We start from the raw sequence: 7,223 nt of genomic DNA on the forward strand, positions 1-7,223 counted from the left end.
GTATGTGTGAGATACTTGAAAAATAACCATTGTACGTTTTTATGGGGTACAAAGTGATATACCCATGACTGATTGGGCAGCCTGGTCACATTGTCAAATTGCCTGCAGCTTTTGAGAGGGTGGTGATTCCAGCATCTCCAGCCAGATAACCAACTTGAAATATCAGGAAAAGCTTCCCAGAGGAGGTAGCTTTTGAGCTTTCTTTTGAAAAAAATATAATCTTCATGACTATTTGAATATCTCTGCTGAAGGCAAGAGGGAAAGAGAGAGAAAGGATACTCCAGGCAAAATAGATGGTAAGAACAAAGGCACAAGGTGGGCATGTGTATTTTCTGGTAAACCAAAGGGACACAGGTTAACCCCATGCCAGTGAGGAATTACAGAGGTGGGTGGCTACAGCAAGTTTCATAAGGATTTTCCACCCCGTGCCAGGGAATATTTAAGGATACTAAAGTTCCAATCACAGTATTGACACATAAAATTAAAAATCATGGATCAATTCAATTACCTCAGCAATCGAGACACATCATCTCAATGCTGTGGTCTTTGAACACTAGAAATCATGCTTACATTTGGACGAGAGAACTTCTGACTATTTGTATATACACTGAAAAGATAGTGCTTAAATTATTCTTAAATACTCTTTCCCTATTTTAGTACAAAGGCCAAATTTAACTGTGAGTGACAGTGTAATGAGTCCAACAAAGCACTAGAAATTAGACTTGGACAAATCTCAAGAGCAGATCCTTGCCAAGTTTGAGGGCTGGGGGCAAAAAGATGAATAAGAATGTCTGCACCTACTCACTATGGATCCCTGTGCAAGGGTGCTATGGAGGCCTCACTGTGTCTGAGCCCTAAATCCAAGTTCAGCCTGTGTGGACTAGCGAGTTATTGGTACCCCGGAGCTGCCATGGTCTTCCAACCCAATGTCCAAGGATTCTCACTGGTTTTAGAGGCTCAATCAGCCATGTGGTCTGACAGCTATGGAAGCTACCAGCAAAGAACTGAGCAATGTCTTCTGGAACCAGGCAGAAGCTAAGAAAGGAAAACAGAATTTGGGCAATTCCTTCCCATCTGCAGCTCTGTTGGGTATAAATGGCAGAGAGATGAAGTAACTTTCCCTTTACAAACCTGCTTCCATTCAACCATTATTTGTTTCCACTCCCTCCAAGCTATCCCTGGGGCTTCAATTCCTCTCCATCAACCACCCAGCTTGGTGTGCAGTGCATAAGGAAAATTGTCAGGAGTGGTATTTGCTACTTGACATTTTCCACCAGAATGATAAAAAAAAAAAAGACTACAAAAAAAAAAACCATTTACAATAAAAAGGAAGGTAAATCATCCATCTTCTGTAGATGCTACTGGTCTACGAAGACTCAGACTAATCTGACATTCAACTTTGCTTTCAGTGACCTCCACTCCTAAAATTAACAACAGAGAGGGTTTAACCTAGCAGTGCCCACTTGCCCATATACAGAGGAGAGCCCAGGCCAAGAGCTAACCATAGTACATGCCAATATCATTTGAATCCAAGCTTTATAATGCAGAGCTTTCTGTGACAGATATGCCCTTCTATTGATGTTAAACTTTATTAAATTGTCTTGCATTCCCTGAACCAATGCAGTCAAAATCATTTGATTAATTCAACACACACTTGATAAGTACTTCTGGATCAAGCATTGTTCTAGTTGCTAAGGCCATGGCAAGAGATACAAAATCTTTGTTCTAATACAACTTTGGTGGGGAAACTACATGTTCCGGGGGGGGGGGGGGGGCCAGGGAGAAGAGAAGAGAGAGGCAAAATAGATTAAGATAGACAGTGACCATGTGATGAGAGTAGGTGCTACTACTTTAAATAGGGTTATCCAGGAAGATGCTAGTGAGAAAACATTTGAGCAGGTCTCTAAAGGAAGTGAGGGAGCCAGCTATGACACTCTCAGGGGAAACCACACAACAGAGAGGAGACAGTTTATGCAAAGGCCATGAAGGTATTCTTGGGGCATATAGAAAACAGCAAATGGGAAGTGATGGAGACAAAGGCAAAATCACTGATATGACAGAGGGTTGCCCCTAGAGCATGTAGGGCATCACAGGCCATTGCCAAAGTCTTGCTTTTATTCAGGAAAAGCCATTTCATGGTTTTGAGCAGAGATACAGCATCATTAGACTTGCGTTTTTAAACCTGGATAACTTCCTTCATGCACTAAAGTATCCATTCTCAGAGTGTCTCTAGTACTCAGCATATGCTCATCTCCACATGGGGTACCTAAGAATGCCCAGTCCCTCAGAAAAATAGCTGAACTTGACCCCATCTCATTCCTGTGCCTCCTGAGTCAGGAGTCTTCCCCATGGCCTCAGGAAGTTCCTCTGGCTTTCTGCCCAAACATTACTCTGCCTCGCTGGTCCAGCAATGGCACATGCTGCCTCGGCTCCTACTGTGGGTTTATTTCAGTGCATATCTCAGCCTGAAATAAGTTTTCATGAAGCCAGCCCACATGTATAAACTCAGTTCACCCAAATCCAGATTGAGCAAGTTCATCTTACTGGCAGGGTTAGAAGTGACATCAGAGAACTTGTGGCCTCCCAGCCAGCCTCTCACAGCCTTTAGTCACCTTTCGGCTTTTCTTCCATGGTGTCCCCAAGACCACAGAAAGGACACTCCTCTCTTCCCATGCTCACCAATGGGTCACCCTCCCTTGGAGGTTCCTTTTTATCCAAAGCACCCATCAAAATTTTTTTCTCAAATAAATATGGCACTTTTCCTAAGAAGTCTGGCTAATAAAATGTTTTTTGGTTTTTTTTATACCGTTATTTTTATTTATATATTTATATGTGGTGCTAAGGATAAAACCCTGTGCCTCACACATGCTAGGCAACTGCTCTACCATTAAGCTACAACCCCAGCCCCTAAAGTGTTTTTCTTTTGTTGCATAAAGTTATGCAAATAAAGAAATTCCAAAGGAGCATACAACTGTCACCAAGACCAATATTTGGAAACTGTACCAGAAGGAAATAAGTGGAAATTCTTAAAGGTTAACTAATAACTAGATACAGCCTCATCTCAAGTATTTGAAGTCACTTAACCTGATTCTTTTAACAAATGTGTATTTCATGTCAACTATGTGCCAGGCACTCTCACACTTAGAAGAATCTAAGCTATAATACTTCAAAATATAATGCTTAGCTACCAATCTGTGCTTCACTGAGCTCTGTATTTACTAAAAGAAGATTGATAAATGTTGATAAATGTGTAGTAATATGTCAAAGAATGATAAGTACATGAAGAAAATAAATCTTAATGGAATTTTGCTGAGGAGTGTATACAACCCACTTAAATGTAGGCATGCAAAGGTTAAACAGGAATCCACCAGCAAGAGATTCTAAGGAACTATGAGAAACCATGTCAGAGAATACTTCTTTTTCCTCTTATTGTCAAGAAAATCTATAAAACCCCTTATCCCTAGTTCTTGAAGATATTTGCCAACAACTATTCGTTAACACTGAAGGAAAGTTATATCTCTCTCATTTTTATGGATTTTACACTTAGCAATTAAGCACATAAATAGCTTGGAGTCTTAGAAGGCAGTTTATAAGCCTGTGAAGCATAATACAAAAGTCTATCCCTTAGGGACTAAACTTGGAGGTAATTACCAAGGTAGACGCTAAGTATTCTCTATCATGGTGTGATAGCTCTACACAAGAAGTGGCTAGTCTAATGTGGACCAGTGGTGAACAGAGTACATCAGGGTCAGCCTGAGACATCGAAACACATAAACAGAAGAAGAACAACAACAACAACAAAATGACCAAACAACGGTTCTCTGAATATTCCTGTCTAGAAACCCCATCAATGGCCTGGTGAGATGGTAGAAGAATGACCACCAAATGCACCTTGAGATTCCATCCATATCTGGTATTTAGTGTTCTATGTAAATGCACATAGGGCAGAAGACCTGCCCATTACAGAAATCTCATAATGGTTTAGCTAATTTAAAGAGCTGGCTAGGAAAGAAATAAAAATACTAATAGACTCATACCTTAAATTTCTCTATTTGATCTTAAAACATATGTATATATTCCTTTGTTAATCTTTGAAGTAGGAGAAAGGACTGAGTGTGGGTTCTATAACAGGTGTTCTGTAAATTCTTGTTTATGTACACTATACCCATAGCACCCAACAATGACTTCCAGTCCTCATTTCTTTAAAATAGGATGAGAACCTAAACACATTAACAAGGCATCTGGTTTGTACCATTTTTGTATAATTTTCCCAGTTATTTACAGGTATCCTAAACATCAGAGGCTAGTTTTACCAAACTTTTCCAAAGCATTCAAATTAGTCTTAGTAGAAATTATTCTCTCTAGGCCCAGTGGCACATGCCTGTAATCCCAGCAGCTCAGGAGGCTGAGGCAGGGGGATCGTGAGTTCAAAGCCAGACTCAGCAAAAGCATGGTGCTAAAATACAGAATAGGGCTGGGGTTGTGGCTCAGTGGTCGAGGGCTCCTGAGTTCAATCCCCAGTACCTCCCCACAAAAAAAAAGAAAGAATTCTTTCATTTTATACTCACACTTCACTAATTTATATAATATTTAATTATTTATATAATTATTATAATTACAAGTGACAAATAAGTTACATTACAAGTTGTGTTTGTTCCTATACCTGGTGAGTAAGCATCATGTCACTGGGAACAAGTGTCCTGAGTGCCAGAGAACATCCTACTGGTCGCCAGTGTTGCATGTGTTTTGAGCTCAGTCATATTCTTTCCAGAGGAAATGGAGAAGCAGATTAAGGGGAGGATTGGTGATATCTTATGGTATACACATTTGCAGGTACACTTATATGAAAAGTCAAAATAATCCCTTCCTGTGTGAGTAGTCCACCTTTATCCTTTGACTCAGAAAGAGTTTTTCTTTTCTTCTTTGCTGAACTTCAAGCATATGGGGAAAGTTCATAGAATATCTAGTGTGTCTTTGTGAGATTCCTAAATTGTTGGCTAAATAGAACAGAGAGGTTAGAAACGCTGTTAGAATGGTTCAGGCAGTGAACTGGTAGGGGCATGGACAGCTTTCAGCTCTGTAGAACAGGGTCACTACCACAATGTTTTCCTGCCTCAAAATATCTCCTCCATTTATTTGCCAGCAAATGACATGATATTCAGAAGTTAGTCTAAAATAAGGGAGATAAAAACAGAGAGAAAAGAAATGGTGGGATTGGGAGATTCCATAAAAATAAAAGAAAGATTCAAGGGAACAGAAGAAAGGGATTGAGGGGGGAGAGAAGAGAGATGGGATAAGGGGAAAACAGTGGAATTAGTCTTACTTAACTTTCCTATGATCATACATGAATATACTATAATGAATCTCAATCTTAACATTATGTATATCCATAAGACACTGATTTGTTTTAAAAATGTAAGTAAATAGCAGAAAGATAAGTAGAGTAGAAGAAAGTGAATGGGGAGGAAGGAGGGAGAGGGTAACAGTAAGTAACTGAGGACCGAATTGGAGCAAATCATATTCCATGTATTTATAATTATGTCAAAAGGAATATTAATGTTATTTATAAATAATATAAATCACTAAAAAATGAAAATATATTACCCCCACAAGTATGGGAATCATCTGCTTCCAATTTATTGACTGAGCCTTACTATAAGACAAAGAGAGAGCTAATTCCCTCGGCATAATAAAGTAATATTTTTTTTCCAACTTCCTGGAGAATCCCAAGACAGAGATGTTAAGGGCCTTGGACCTAGGGAAAAAGGAGAAAAGAGACAAGTGGTCTGGAATGGATGGTTATCTGGCATCAGGCAGAGGCTGAAAGCAAATATAGCCAAGAAGAAGTCCCCAGTTATAAAGAAGACTGAGAAACTCCTGCTCAACTATGCACATCATATTTATTTGACACATTTACTTGTTTGTGCATTGATGTATGTACCACTTCTCAGATTCCCCAAAACATTCAGCGAAAATCTTTGATTTATGACATCATTTGTCATTAGTGCTTTGGGAACTAGCACTTTTATTCTTAGTGATGTGGGACTGAACAGAAGACAGAGTTCAGCATGCAAAACATTGTGTGGGAACAGAGAGCCAAGCAGTGGCAGAAATTTGAAGTTAAGAGGTGACAGAAGTCCTTTAGGGTAGCCATAGAAACGTGAGGCACGTTTGGAGACACCATAAGCAAAATTTGTGCCATTGAGAAATTGACAGAATTATTAAGGAAATAGTGTGTGTCCACACAAAATGTTAACATAAGAAGAGAGTGCACATGAATGCACTCTTATGGATGAGAAGTCTCCTCTGTGGTGGAAGTTGCACACCAACGAATAGCTGTGCTAACAGGAAAGTATTTGATAGGTGCTATAGTTTGACTATGTGTGCACCCTCTCAAAAAAACAAAAAACAAATTTACATGAAATTTGCCATTGTAACAGTATTAAGAGGTGGGACTTTAAGAGGTGACTGGAGCCTCCTGGATGGGATTAATGTGATTATAAAAAGATGAGTTGGATCCCCTTCTCTCTTGTCCCTTCTACCTTCTACATGTGAGGATCCAGCCTTCCTCCCCTCCAAAAGATGCAGTGTCCAAGGTGTCATTCAAGAGTATGGCCCCACCAGATACCAAATCTCTCTACACCTGACCTTAGACTTCCCCGACTCCAGAACTGTGAGCTAACATATTTCTCTTCTTTATAAATTACCCAGTCTTAAGTATTCTGTTATGGCAATACAAAATGGACTTAGATAAGAGGTTACCAGTGCTTCTACCTCCTGGTATCCTTCCTTACTAGAAACCACTGTTTACATCTAGAAGAAAATGAGAGCACCAAAAAAGCTAAGTACTTCCTCAGATGCCATCCCCCACCACTGTTGCTCTCTCTACAAAAGGCATGACCGGCATGGATAATTTCCATTGTCACAAATTTGCACATAATTTTCACATTGATTTTTTGCTCTAAAAGTTTAGTTTACCAATATTTGAAATGAACCTTCATAAAGAAACCGAACTGGCCAGATACAGCAGTGCACTTCTGTAATCCCAGCCGCTTCAGAGGTTGGGGCAAGAGGATCTGGGCAACTTAGACCTGTCTCAGAATAAAAGGAACTGCGGATGAGGGTCAGTGGTAAAGTGCCTGTGCTTTCAGTCCTCAGTATTGTGAAATACAGAGGGGAGAGGGAGAGGGAGAGGGAGCGGGAGAGGAAGGGAAGAGAGAGGG

Source organism: Marmota marmota, unplaced genomic scaffold, assembly GCF_001458135.2.
Source record: "Marmota marmota marmota unplaced genomic scaffold, marMar, whole genome shotgun sequence".
Taxonomy (NCBI): domain Eukaryota; kingdom Metazoa; phylum Chordata; class Mammalia; order Rodentia; family Sciuridae; genus Marmota; species Marmota marmota.